The 15758-nt window shown below is 42.1% G+C and overlaps 1 protein-coding gene across 2 annotated transcripts in view; it reads right to left on the bottom strand.

The window, feature by feature from the left end:
* LOC126197644 (fatty-acid amide hydrolase 2-A-like) overlaps positions 1-15758 on the bottom strand; it is a 189194-nt gene that overhangs the window by 70700 nt on the left and 102736 nt on the right. The gene's annotated exons all lie outside the window — the stretch shown is intronic.

The raw sequence follows: 15758 nt of genomic DNA, 5'->3' as shown, positions 1-15758 counted from the left end.
TGTAGAATTTTGGAACACGTATTATGTTCGAGTATAAAGACTAGAAATCTACTCTGTAGGAATCAGCATGGGTTTCGAAAAAGACGGTCGTGTGAAACCCAGCTCGCGCTATTCGTCCACGAGACTCAGAGGGCCATAGACACGGGTTCACAGGTAGATGCCGTGTTTCTTGACTTCCGCAAGGCGTTCGATACAGTTCCCCACAGTCGTTTAATGAACAAAGTAAGGGCACATGGACTATCAGACCAATTGTGTGATTGGATTGAAGAGTTCCTAGATAACAGAACGCAGCATGTCATTCTCAATGGAGAGAAGTCTTCCGAAGTAAGAGTGATTTCAGGTGTGCCGCAGGGGAGTGTCGTAGGACCGTTGCTATTCACAATATACATAAATGACTTTGTGGATGACATCTGAAGTTCACTGAGGCTTTTTGCGGATGATGCTGTGGTATATCGAGAGGTTTTAACAATGGAAAATTGTACTGAAATGCAGGAGGATCTGCAGCGAATTGACGCATGGTGCAGGGAATGGCAATTGAATCTCAATGTAGATAAGTGTAATGTGCTACGAATACATAGAAAGAAAGATCCATTATCATTTAGCTACAATATAGCAGGTCAGCAACTAGAAGCAGTTAATTCCATAAATTATCTGGGAGTACGCATTAGGAGTGATTTAAAATGGAATGATCATATAAAGTTGATCGTCGGTAAAGCAGATGCCAGACAGATTCATTGGAAGAATCCTAAGGAAATGCAATCCGAAAACAAAGGAAGTAGGTTACAGTACGCTTGTTCGCCCACTGCTTGAACACTGCTCAGCAGTGTGGGATCCGTACCAGATAGGGTTGATAGAAGAGATAGACAAGATGCAGCGGAGAGCAGCGCGCTTCGTTACAGGATCATTTAGTAATCGCGAAAGCATTACGGAGATGATAGATAAACTCCAGTGGAAGACTCTGCAGGAGACACGCTCAGTAGCTCGGTACGGGCTTTTGTTGAAATTTCGAGAACATACCTTCACCGAGGAGTCAAGCAGTAATTGCTCCCTCCTGCTTATATCTCGCGAAGAGACCATGAGGATAAAATAAGAGAGATTAGAGCCCACACAGAAGCATACCGACAATCCTTCTTTCCACGAACAATACGAGACTGGAATAGAAGGGAGAACCGATAGAGGTACTCAAGGTACCCTCCGCCACACACCGTCATGTGGCTTGCGGAGTATGGATGTAGATGTAGATGTAGATATATTTTAGTGATAAACATCGCAAGATCAGACGTTAATCTAAGTGCTTGATAAATCACTGTAAGTACGAAATGCTGCTTGTGGATGACGTAGGAGTGTTCGTCTCATGATTCCCATGTGTGCTCGACTGGAGACAGATCTGGTGATCGTTCAGGCCAAGGCAACATGTCGACACAGTGTAGAGCATGTGGGCGAGCGTTATCCTGCTGGAAAACACCCCCTAGAATGCTGTTCGCAAATGGCAGCACAACAGGTCGAATCACCAGACTGACGTTCAGTTTTGCAGTCAGGGTGCGTGGGATGACCATAAGAGTGCTCCTGCTATCATACAAAATCGCATCCCAGACCACAACTACAGGTGTGGATCCAGTGTGACTAGCAAGCAGACAGGTTGGGTGCAAGCCCTCAACTCGCGTCCTCCTAACCAACACATGGCCGTCATTGACACCGAGGTAAAATCTACTTTCATCAGAAAACTCAACAGACTTCCACCCTGCCACCAATGTGCTCTCGTTTGACACCAGTGAAGTTTGAAGTGGTGTGGAACGCAAGTTACAGGGCGTCTGGTTCGGAGTTGTCCTTGAAGTAACCGATTTGTTCCAGTTCGTTATGTCACTGTAGTGCCAACTGCTGCTCAGATTGCTGCTGCAGATACAGTATGATGCGACAGAGCCATACGCCGTACACGATTGTCTTCCCTCGCGGTAATGCTATGTGGCCATCCGGAGTCTCGTCTTCTTGCGATCGTATATTCTCGTGACCACCGCTCCCAGTGGCTACATTCCTGCCAATTCATCGCAATATCACAGAAGGAGCATCAAGCTTCTGTAGTCCTATTACACGTCCTCGTGCAAATTCAGTGAGGTGCTGATAATGGCGTCTTTGTCGCCTTAAAGGCATTCTTAACAAACATTAGATCACCATGTCGAATCTCAAAGGTAACTAACGCTCACGAGCATTACAGCGTGTATTTAAAATACGAGGGGCGTTCAGAAAGTAAGCTCCGATCGGTCGCGAAATGGAAACGACTATGAAAATCCGATAAAGCTTTGCACAGATGTGTTGGGTTGTGTCTCTAGTATAACCCCAGTTAGCATCACGTCGCTCTTCTCATTTCTGAGCTCGCAGTGAGTGCGTAAAGATGTCTAGAAAATAGTGTCTGCCGCCAAGTACGAGGGCCTGGTGAGAAATTTCGCCTGAAGCTATGCAGCTAACATTACATAACTGTCGTGCTGTTTCTTCTTCAAGACAATTCTCAGCCGCATTCTGCAGGGGCAATGAAGATGCTCCTGCATCGTTTTCAAATGGAAATGTGAGATTACCCACAATACAGTCCGCAATTGTCTCCCCCTGAGTTTCATCTCTGGTCACATGAACCGCTGTCTTTGAAGACAACATTTTGACACAGACAACGAGGTGTAGGCCAGCATGGAGAATTGGCGGAAAGCACTGGCGGCTGCCTTCTATGATGAGGCTATTGAAAAGTTGGTACAACGCTATGACAAAAGTCTAAGTCAGAACGGCGACTACGTAGAGTAGCTGAAAGGTGTAGCTAATTGTTACAAGTAAAACATATCTGATGTTCACTGTGGTTTCAATTTGGCAATCAATCGGAGCTTACTTTCTGAACAGGCCTCGTATATTTGATTTACACCCTTTTGCATGATTTTCAACATATTCTAGTAAGCAATCGCACAGCATTGCAAATACAGCAGAGCTGCAAGCACTCGCTACAAATCGACTCTCAGCAGTTGCTCAAATAAAAGTCTGTTTGGTATTCAGAGATTAGTTTTTGTGTCCTTGAGTAATGTTCAGAGCTGTTACAGATTACACAAATTGCTCAAACATGAGGAGTTTGCATTATATTAAATGTAACCATGACCGAATAAGATTGGGTCACTCTAAAAACTCACTGTGGACTACGTTTATTCAGAAACTAACGAAAATTAGAAATACTTGGTAGTTGTTTACAACCTTATACCTTTGAGATGAACATGGTTAAAATGCAGACACACTGAAAAATACGAGGCGTGTTTTTTAAGTAAGTACCGTTTTGAAATTTAAAAAAAAGACTTGCTAAGATATCTCATAATTTTATTTTTACATGAAAGCCTGTATCTTAATCTACTTTCCTACATAATTTCCGTCAATATTGAGGCACTTCTCATAACGTTGTAACCTCCTGATAGAAGCCTGCCGCCTGACTTGTTAACCACTGTATCACCACTGTTTTGACTTCGTCACCGTCTTGAAGACCCTGACCGCCCAGGTGTTTCTTCAAGTGCAGGAACATATGGTAGTAGTCCCTGGGCGCAAGATCGGGGCTGTACGGAGGGTGATCTAGAGTTTCCCATCGAAAAGATGTGATGAGATCTTTGGTCTGATTCGCCACATGCGGACAGGCATTGTCTTGCAGGAAAACGATGCCCTTGCTCAACTTCCATGGACTGTTGCTTTGATTCTGGTGTGACGTAGGCCACCCACGTTTCATCGCCCGTAACAATTTGGCTTAAGAAATCATCACTGTCGTTGTGGTACCGCTCAAGGAAAGTCAATGCACTGTCTAAACGTTTGGTTTTGTGCACATCCGTCAACATTTTCGGTACCCAACGTGCGCACAGTTTTCGGTAATTTGAGTGCTCGGTCACAATGCCATACAAAACACTACGAGAAACATTAGGAAAGTCATCCCGCAAAGAGGAAATCGTAAAGCATCTGTTTTCGCTCACCTTATTGTCCACTTCCTGCACCAAACTTTCATTAATGACAGAAGGACGCCCACTCCGTTGTTCATCATGCACAATTGGCCATCTTTAAATGCTCTCACCCACTTTCTTACCATTCAATCGCTCATAATGTTTTCTCCGTAAACTGCACAGATCTCAGGATGAATATCGATCGCTTTTAGGCCTTTAGCACTAAATCTTATAACAGGCCGTACTTCACAGTCGGCGGGACTCAACGATTATCGGAGGCATCTTAAACACTCAGTACACAACGTAAACAAGAAAGAATCAGACTGTAATGGCGTCAGTGCGTAGATTAAGGTATAGGCTTTCATGTAAAAATAAAATTATTGAGATATCTTAGCACGTCTTTCTTTACTTAAAAAAACACGCCTCGTAGATAAGATCACATTTGTTCTACCCCACTTTTTCTCATATTACCATACGCAGTCATCCGCAATTGAACAAAAATTAAAAACTGTTAACACAGTCTGTCTTAGATACAATTTTAAAATATGACTACCACAAAAACATCAGAACAGCCGCGAAACAGCGAGTCTAGAAATGGTGGTAGGCTTATCAGTTACGAGACAACCATTCTCTGCAGGCAGTAAATTAATACTCGCCTTTCATTTTAGATAAAAGACCGACACAACACAAAAATTAGAATACGTGCCGTCTTCATCCCATCGTCACTCAAAATTGAGACCAGATCTGCTCTTAAAGTCGCTTTACGCTCTTGTCACGATATGACACACCCTTTGTTAAAATGGCACTGTTACAACGAGTTTGTAAGATCATAGGACAAAACTTAGTCACCCCTAGAGAAATAATTACAAGAATCGTTTATTACTGTATAATTCGGCCCCTGGACTTGATAACCACCTAGATTCGGTTAGGAAGTGAGTCCAGAAGGTTGTGTAGGTACATCGCATCCAGGTTAAGCCACTCGCTAAGGATTTGATATCGCAATTCCACCACATTGCGTGGATGGTGATGTCGGTGTTTTACCCGCTGTTCCAGCATGTCCCACAGATTTTCTGTGGGGTTCAAGTCAGCTGATTTTTCATATAGAATGGGGAAGTTCCCAAAAAACAAGTTACAATTCTTCCAGTCCGATGAACTTCGCTGTTGTCGTCTTTATGTGCTATGTGAGCAATGGCCTCTTGCGCTGTGACAGACTCCAAACATTCATTGCACGCAGTTTCTGTCGAAGTGGGGATGGCATTTCATTCACTGCCTGCAGCAGTTTCTCTCAGGTTTGGAGGCGATTTTGATTCACAAGCCGCGAAACGCGTCTCTGGTAACTCTCAGTCAGGATCTTTGTCCGACCACAATTCTGACGTCGTGTTTCGTGACTACGTGTGTTACACCCCTGCTTTTACACACGCTGAAGAGTCAACCGCGAAACACCAACAAATCCAGCAACTTCTCACAACGTATGGACATGGGCAAGGCCAAACACGGTTGCCCCTTTTTGAAAATCTGTCATGTACTTACATTTATTCATGTTTTACGTACAATGACCACTTGAAACATGAATTCCTCACTGACCACTACTGTCTTAGGCTCACTTAGAGGCAGTGCGTGCGCGGTTGAGCACGTGACCCGATCGCTGCCCCACATGTAAAAGCTTAACGAGTTCATCTATGCTTCCGCACTGGGATGAAAAACTTTTTGTCTGGTTGTCTTATAATGCATTTTGTTTATACTTTGTGCTGAAACAAAAACTCTAATATCACACATAGTTGCTCTGCTTCTAGACATTTCTTTATTGGTAACAGCAACAGTTAATAAATGTTGCTGTTGCAGATGAAAATTCAAATACGCCAAAGGGGGAAAAGTTACTTTTCATAGATAAGTAACATAATGTTCGAATTATTGTTATCGTACTGTGGGGTGGCGGGTGGAAAATTTTGAATTATATTTATATTTGTTGCCGTTCTCAACACAGGCTCTCTAACTACAATGTTGGCAACCAGAAAGTAATTAGCAAAAGCGTGATGCCTGCAATTAAAGTTCACTGTGCCCACTCTGATGGAGAATAAAAGTTAATGATTATTGATTACTGAAGTTCATTACTCTGAGGATATAGGATGATGCCTGGGATTCATAGAAAATGCATTTTCAAAAATGGCTCTGAGCACTAAGAGACTCAACTGCTGTGGTCATCAGTCCCCTAGAACTTACAACTACTTAAACCTAACTAACCTAAGGACATCACACACACTCATGCCCGAGACAGGATTCGAACCTGCGACCGTAGCAGCAGCGCGGCTCCGGACTGGAGCGCCTAGAACCGCACGGCCACCTCGGGCGGCTAATGCAGTTTACTATAGCAAATTACACTATAGTCTGAAAACTACAAAGCGTAAAATTCCAGACAAATGACTACCCATATCAGTTATTGTACTTTCAGAGCTGTTCATAGTCTATTGTGCGGACCCTATTATCCTTAGATAACGAAACTGTTCAATAAACGTTATCGATGTAAATGTTAAAAGTGAATGCTCGCCAACATTTGATGTTAATGCTCATCAAACGTCACGCTAGTAATGGTAGAAAGTCTGTCCTACGGCGACGCATCAAAATACGACATACGAAAACTGAGACTAAATCACTGGAGTCGTTCCATAATTAACACTTTATCCTAATGCGAACTCATTGTTAAGTGCATATCGAGTTACGTAATACGGCATCCAAGGCTGTTCCTGGCAACTGCACAAACGCGATGCAGCTTCCGACACGGAGTGCGCACTGATGCGAATCTGCCGGCCGGTGAGGTCGAGCGGTTCTAGGCGCTTCAGTCTGGAACCGCGCGACCGCTACGGTCGCAGGTTCGAATCCTGCCTCGGGCATGTGTGATGTCCTTAGGTTAGTTAGGTTTAAGTAGTTCTCAGTTCTAGGGGACTGATGACCTCAGATGTTAAGTCCCATAGTGCTCAGAGCCATTTGAACCATTTGATACGAATCTAGAAGAGAACTGGGGCCTTACTCTAGCTCGCACGCTCTTATTTATTTAGCCGCGGTGCGGACTGCCGAAGGCACAGCCGACATTTGCCTTACTGACTAGCCGCTGGGCTAGCAAAACACCACTTCGAGTTATTAAATAATTGATTGCTTCATTTGCTGAAGGCAAATGAAGCTCTCGATTTAATTGTGCAGTCAGCACACAGGTAAGTATCTATAATAAAATTCTAATGTGGCTAGGTTAAATACTTTTGGCGACAGAATTATTTTAGTTGTACTGCACGCAATAGATGAGTTCTGAACTTGCCTTAGAGAGACAATACAGCTATAGTTTTATAGCTACCTTTTTGAAACTTCTCACACCTTTGTTATTATAGCGTATCTCCATTCTACCAAAATTTAAACATCCTAGCTTCATCTTATTACTTACTTAATCTATATTGCTTCCTAACTTTTATACACAAAAACAGAAAATCATTAATTTCAACCAAAATATTACTTTTTGAGATCCAGCATGCTGTTTCCATTAAATTACAATGAAAAAGGAATCCGAATATAAATTTTGAAGTTTCCAGCTCCTTCCTGTTGCGCCGATGATTTTTGCGTAAAACGTCCAAATTTCCAAAACTGTTAAAGTTACTAAAATGATACTTAACGTATTATTATTTTAGCATCACTCCTGACATGCTACCAACTTTTCAGATTATTTACTTTATTTTTAAAGTATTGCGCAACATTCGTGACGTCATAGCTAGTTAGAGCGGACTAAGCTGGCACACAACGGAAAGCATATGAATTCTATATGGCGTGAGTAGGCTGCTTCCCTACAGTACCAATAACAGACGTTTTATATATTGAAAGACATCGAGACACAAAATATCACAGTGCTGATATTGGAAGGCTAATTTATGTGACTGCATTCAGATATATTTGTGAGTGAAGTGCAGACGACAGCGTTGGTGTGCACTGCCAGTCAATCCGCTGATTGTATAAACATGTCGAACAATGCTCACGTGTAAATATTTCTATATCTAAGCCTGAGTCCTCTGGATTATGCAGCTCACCAAGTCATTATTCTTGTCTTAAATTACTCGTACAAGGAAACTGAACAACTGGTAACTATGACTTTGAGAATAATTATGCATGAGTAATATTCCAAATCCATAAAGACGCACGAAGATTGAAAAGATTGTACCAGAAACAAACAAACAGATGGATTTCGCCCTTAAAAATATTTTATAGTGCGCTAAATCGCTAATTTGCGGCATCTCATAACTCAAAAATTGGTATTTTTTGGGACATTTTCATTTTAGCACACTAATAAGCCACTTCGCAATCCCGCCAGAACATAATTTATTACAACAGATATTAGGCAATATGTTAAATTGCACTAAAAACTTGAAAAATAGCGGTGACTACGTCTTTCTTAAAACACAGAAATAGCGGTATTTGAGCTGTAACACCTGTCACAAGTAAGTGAAATACCTTTGCATTTGCACTGAAGCGCCAAAGAAACTGGTACAGTTTCGTATTCAAATACAGAGATATGTAAACAGGCAGAATACGGCGCTGCGGTCGGAAACGCGTGTATAAGACAACAAGTATCTGGCGCAGTCATTAGATCGGCTACTGCTGCTACAATGGCAGGTTATCAAGATTTAAGTGAGTTTGAACGTGCTGTTGTAGTCGGCACACCGGCGATGGGACACAGCATCTACGAGGCAGCGATGAAGTGGGGATTTTCCCGTACGACCATTTCATGACTTTACCGAGTCTCCGACATCGCTACGGCCTGAAAAAGATCCTGAAAGAACGAGACCAACGACGACTAAAGACAATCGTTCAACGTGACAGAGGTACAACTCTTCCGCAAATTGCTGCAGTTTTCTGTGCCGGGCCATGAACAAGTGTCAACGTGCGAACCATTCAACAAAGCATCATCGATATGGGCTTTTGGAGCCGAAGGCACACTCGTGTACCTTTGATGACTGCACAACATAAAGCTTTACGCCTGGCCTCGGCCCGTCAACACCGACGTTGGACTGTTGATGACTGCAAACATGTTGCTTGGCCGGACGAGTCTCGTTTGAAATTCTATCGAGCGGATGGACGTGTACGGGTATGGAGACAACCTCATGAATCCATGGATCCTGCATGTCAGCTGTTCAAGCTGGTGGAGGCTCTGTAATAGTATGAGGCGTGTGAAGTTGGAGTGATATGGGACACCTGATATGTCTAGATACGACTTTGACAGGTGACACGTACGTAAGCGTCCTGTCTGATCACCTGCATCCATTCATGTCCAGTGTGCATTCCGACGAACTTGAGCAATTCCAGCAGGACAATGCGACACCGCCGGCCGGAGTGGCCAAGCGGTTCTAGGCGCTACAGTTTGGAACCGCGAGACCGCTACGGTCGCAGGTTCGAATCCTGCCTCGGGCATGGATGTGTGTGATGTCCTTTAGGTTTAAGTAGTTCTCAGTTCTAGCGGACTGATGACCTCAGACGTTAAGTCCCATAGTGCTCAGAGCCATTTGAACCATTTTGAATGCGACACCCACAGGTCCAGAATTGCTACAGAGTGGCTCCAGGAACAGTCTTCTGAGTTTAAACACTTCCGCTGGCCACCAAACTCCCTAGACGTGAAAATTATTGAGTATATCTGGGATGCCTTGCAACGTGCTGTTCAGAAGAGACCTCGACTCTCTCGTACTCTTACCGATTTATAGACAGACCTGTGGGATTCAAGCTGTCAGTTCCCTCCATCACTGCTTCAGATTTTAGTTGAGTCCATGCCATGTCGGGGCACTTCTGCGTGCTCGCGGGGGCACTACACAATATTAGACAGATGTACCAGTTTCTTTCGCTCTTCAGTGTATCTCTTCAATTCAGCCAAGTTTATTGGAGATATCGAATATAAACTGTTAAGATATCAGTGAATCGACAGTACAAAAATCATGGTACATTTGAACGGAATCTGTCTGTACTAGCTGTGTAATGGTACTCAAGAGCTGCAAGAAGATTACCGTTAAACAACACCAAAACTTTCTGAATTTAGAGGCAATGTATATTAGCGACAAAAATTCTGTTCTGCGCTTCTAAATTTTTACTTCTAAATTTTTGCTCCGTAGAGACGTAAATATTTCTTCCCTGAGGAAAAAGCACGGAATAACGTAAACTTGGACAGCCAGACGGGGATTTGAACCCATCTCCTTCCCAACATGAGTCCATAATTGAGTTCACCACAGCCAGTCATTTCGGTCCCCATGGCTTCCAGTTTCATCCGACCCTCGGATGCGAGTATAATTTTCAGCAAGTCAGCTTTCCTCGATGGTGGTAAATTCAAATACTTCTTTCCGAATTTTTCGACCGTTTACTGATATTCGAAGTGCCTCTAATTTTGGCACGATCAGATACGCTCTCTCCCACTATTGACTGGTTAGCATGTGGGTAATCCTTTAGTTCTCCACATCATAACGCAGTCCAGAAATCTGCACCATAGACCGTCACAGATTCGACGAAGTCTCTGGCTGAGACACTCCATTCGGCTCGAAACAAAAGGACCCCTATCAACTCTGTGTACGATATGCAAATTGTAAGCTCTGTTTGCACTCCTTTAGCAAGGCCAGTAGTCTTGACTTCGCCAGCTGACTGAAGGAGGCGAGGAAGGCTTAAGAATCGAAGCAACCTGAGTGAACGGTGCCAAATGAGCCACAAGTCGATGATGATTGCACCCTGAGACGTGGCACACACTTTTCTCAAACTTAATAAATTTTAGTTTCAAATAAGGAATCAGGTGGAAACATACGTAGAGAGATGTAAAATTTTATTGAAGTCAGATTGGTGAAAACTGCATCATGATCCATGCTAGGAATCACAATATATTTGAATTTTACTTGAACTTAATGATCCGAATTCATGGTAGCCGCGTCGAACAAGAGCAGCCATTTACACGCAGGAAGGTGTAGATGACCACAAAAAATGCAAGTGAACATGACAACAAATCAGTGGTGTCTAGAAGTCGAGAGGGCTGGGGTAAGAATACTAACAGTGACCAAAAGTAAAAATGCAGTTTAGTTTGCAGCGCCGAACAGCCCTCAGCTACAGCATGGTGGAGCAACTCAGTAGAGATGGCGGTTACCGCTGAAACAACCGGTTTTCTATTACGTTGGTTTTTTTTCAGTCTAGCTTAACCTGAGTGCTGAAATCGCTCAAAATAATTGGTTTTTTCCTATTACTTCCTGTAACGAACGTAGAAATCAAACAAAGATTGAAACATTTACACTCTTTCAGTTTCAAGATACATAGAATCAAAATATTAAATTAAATAGGCATATGAAAGAAAATGTAGTCCGTCCACGATTAGCTGCTTTCCTCGAAAAGTGATAAGTGGTAGAATACTAAAAAAATCGCCAGTATTCTCCTATTGATTCCAATTTTATGAAATTCTGCTCAAAAATACATATTGTAATTAAGGGATCATACCATTGTTTGGGGCTTGAAAACTGAGAATGTAGAGCTCTGTTTTAAGTGTTAATTTGTCCGTTTTCAAGGGCTACAAGCAGATAGGGGCACATTATGTACACACAGACAGCGGATCAGCTATTTCTGCATTTATTCTACACTGTGAATGAACTATTATAAGTTTTTAATTTATTACTGTTACCACAGTTTCCCTCCTTATTATTATTTCGTGGAAATTGCAGACAGATCTTTAATCTTTTAAAGCAAATGAAACATGGTACTTCGTTGCTACTTCGCATCGTAAAAAATATTTCCCGACTAGGATTGGTGCAATTCTGCAATACAACGGATTTCCGGAACAACAGCGAGAAACTACCGTACAGGCCGGCCGGAGTGGCCGTGCGGTTCTAGGCGCTACAGTCCGCAACCGCGCTACTGCTACGGTCGCAGGTTCGAATCCTGCCTCGGGCATGGATGTGTGTGATGTCCTTAGGTTAGTTAGGTTTAAGTAGTTCTCAGTTCTAGGGGACTGATGACCTCAGAAGTTAAGTCCCATAGTGCTCAGAGCCAAACTACCGTACAGACCAGGGGGGACAAGTTTTGTACGTTACACTCACTTAAACCACGGCATACAGTAACAGGGACATCACTGTCTCAGCAATGTTCGTTTCTCGTTTCTGTCGGCATTGTTTTTAAAGTTGTACTGATGGCTTTTCCCATTTTCATATTCGTATATTTAACAAATAAAAATTACTCCTTTTTTAAAAATTGTTTATTTAAAAACGAAAAATTTTAGCACTACTGCTATGCCTGTCCATATTATGTTTTTTTACTAGTTTATTAGCAAAAAATAAAAAAAAGCATCTGTTATAACCGAGAGCAAATAAATTACGAAAAATACTTGTTATTCATAACTATAATACCTCTATCTGTTTTAACGGTCGGTTTTTCCCGTCCCTATGGAACAATCCAATGGAAGGCAAAAATGGAAAGGAAAAAATAGTCCTTCATTATATTACTGATTTTCAGAGTTGGGAGGTAGGAGAAATTATGTAATGTATCATAGTCAGAGTGTCTCCATTAGAGCCCTCGATGCGTTAATGTTGTTATAGTGGTTGGTGTGATGGCGCTACAGCCCAGAAAGGTTACCAGTGGAGGTGGTAAGTCAGTCTTCAGGAACAAAGCAGCTGGTATTACAAGATATTGGACGTGCGACGAATGTCAGCTCGACCATTTTGAGTTAGTAACGTCTAACTACACAGAGGTGACTAAGCTCATGGGATAGCGATATGCATATACAGATGGTGATAGTTTCGCGTACACAATGTATAAAAGAGCAGTGCATTAGCGGAGCACTCAGGTGACTCATGTGAAAAGGTTTCCGACGTGATTACAGCCGCACGACGGAAATTAATAGACTTGGAACGCAGAATGGTAGTTGGAGTTCGACATATCGGACATTCCCTTTAGGGAAGTGTTAGCGAATTCGAAATTCCAAGATCCACAGTGTCAAGAATGTGCCGAGAATATCAAATTTCAGTTATCACCTCTCACCATGGATGACGCAGTGGTCGACGGCCTTCACTTAACGACCGAAAGCAGCAGCGTTTGCGAAGAGTTGTCAGTACTAACAGACAAGCAACATTGCGTGAAAAAACTGCAGAAATCAATGTCGGAGGAATCACGAACGTATCTTAGGACAGTGCGCCGAAATTAAGCGTTAATGGGCTGTGGCAGCAGAGGTGAGTGGCTTTGCTAACAGCACGGCATAGCCTGCAGCACCTCTCCTAGGCTCGTGACCGTATCGATTGGAACTGGGCGACTGGAAAACCGTGGGCTGGTCAAATGAGACCCGATATCATCTAGTGAGAGCTAATGGTAGAGTTCGAGTGTCGCGCAGACCCCACGAAGACATGCACCCAATTTGCGAACAAGCACTATGTAAGCTGGCGGTAGCCCCATAATGGTGAGGCCTGTCTTTATGTAGAATGGACTGGGTCCTCTGGTCCAAGTGAACCGAACATTAACTGGGAATGATTACGCTCGCCTATTTGGAGAAGATTTGCAGAGATTCGTGGATTTCATGTTCCCAAACAACGACGATGACAACGCACCACGTCACCGGGTCACAATTGTTCACGACTGATTTCAAGTACATTCTGGATGATTCGGGTGAATGATTTGGCCACCCAAGTCGCCCGACATGCGACGTAATCGAGAGGTAAGTTTGTACAAAAAATCCTGCACTGGCAACACTTTCGAAATTTGGACGGCTATAGAGGCAGGATGGCTCAATATTTCTACAGGGGATTTGCAACGACTAGTGCAGTTCATGCCACGTTGAGTTGCTGCACTACACTGGGGAAAAGGTAGGAGGAATCCCATGACTTTTGTCCCCCCTGTGTCGTTTTGCTATCGTAAGGAACTTTCTGAGCAAGTGAACATAATGCAGTTTTCGTAAATATTTTCACGGAAGTTTTTAAACCTTCGTAAATTTCATAAGTAATTAATGATAAGCCAATGTGAAATCACGACTTCGGCACTGTTATAGCTAGTAGAGGTACGTCGTGTTTACATTTATCATTTAAGGTCACTTGCTAGTGAATCTGCTTCAAAAATTCGAATTCGTTTTTCGTCTTAATATTTAGAGTTTTGTGAACAAAATGGTAGTTAAATGAATCGATTCGGACATAGGGAACATCTATAAAAACAAACAATATGTCCGCATGTGAAGTACCTTGGAGACAGAGACTCCAAAGGGTTTGCAAATATGTTGGAAAATATGCCTTATGGAAGAACTGTAAAAATTGAAAAGTTTGAGTGTGTTGGTCATGTCCAAAAGAGTATGGGCACACGTTTACGTAAGCTAATAAAGCATATGAAAGAGAAAAATCTCAGTGATGGCAAACCAATTGGTGATCGATCGGGGTCGTCTTACTAAGGAAGAAGTCGACAAACTGCAGCTCTATCATAGTTTAGCCATAAGAAGGAATCGAGACAATATTGAAGCCATGACGAAATCAGTATGGGCTACCTTTTTCCATAAAGATTCTACGGATGACCATCCGCAGCATGCTCTCTGCGACAGTCGTGCAGATACATGGTGTGGATACAAAAAAGCAATAGCAAATGGTGGTACATATGCACACCATCACTTCTTGCCATTTGAGGTATAGAAGCAATTAAGCCCATATACAGGGACCTAAGTGACACTAAACTATTGTCAAGGTGCTTACATGGAAAGACACAAAATTTTAATGAATGTTTCAACCATGTGATATGGGAACGCCAGCCTAAAACTGTGTTTGTCGGTTTCAGTACCATGAGATTAGGTGTATTAGATGCAGTTCTTTGCTTTAATGATGGGGCAATTAGCAGATGTGATGTTTTAGAGTTGTTGGGACTAACTCCTGGTTTCATGGTAATTGATTCCTTGAGAGTGACCGAAGGCGAAAAATGGGTTCTTGAGGCAACTAAAGAGGCCACAATAGCAAAGAGGAGCAAGAAAAGGAAGAGAGAAGATGAGCAACACACAAACTAAGAATATTATGCAACTGGAGGGTTTTAACAACAACAGAGGTGAGTAACAGATGAAATGCACCTTTAAACTGAATTTTCCAAGAATAAAATCTTCTTACGTTTATTTTATGCAAAAAAAAAACTATTGAAATTTTTTGTGATATTTCAGGCTACCATTTGGATAAAAGTAGACTACAGACACCAGCTTACTATCACCAGGAGGAAAACTATGCCCTTATTAATTATAAAAAAATTACCTTAATTTTGATTGTCTAATTTATGTATTTATAGTATAAAAACTATTGACTGAAATCGTTTGATTGTAGTCCACTATTTAGATAACAATGTCATAAATGTGAGCAAAAAGTTTTAAGCATCTAAGAAAAGTAGTTGATAAGTCTATAGACTTCAAATAGGACTGGCAGGAAAAATTTTAAATTACTGACCGACATAAATGTTTATATAATAAAGTTTATATCACAGCTATTCTGATTATTCTTACACCAAAATCTTCATCCTTAAAACACTTTCATTGCCCTAAAATTTCTTTGTAGTCAGAGTTTATATTATGTAGTTAGACCCTCATAAACTTTATGAAAGTTCTTATTCTTTTCCCAGCCGTTCACTGGCAAGTTGCCTTAAACACGCTGCGGCAAGATCTTGTACGAGTCTATAGTTCGGGTCTAGTACTCTTGGAGCGCTTCAGTAGATTATAATCTTTCTTGAACACTTATATGTCGCGTAAGAAGGTCATATACAAAAATTCGAAATAAAACAATAAATGAATACCGGCCTTGCTCTTTTACACACGACTCTGACCAACCAATTATT

Source organism: Schistocerca nitens, chromosome 1 (genome assembly GCF_023898315.1).
Source record: "Schistocerca nitens isolate TAMUIC-IGC-003100 chromosome 1, iqSchNite1.1, whole genome shotgun sequence".
Taxonomy (NCBI): domain Eukaryota; kingdom Metazoa; phylum Arthropoda; class Insecta; order Orthoptera; family Acrididae; genus Schistocerca; species Schistocerca nitens.
This window is presented reverse-complemented; position numbering and strand designations above follow the sequence as displayed.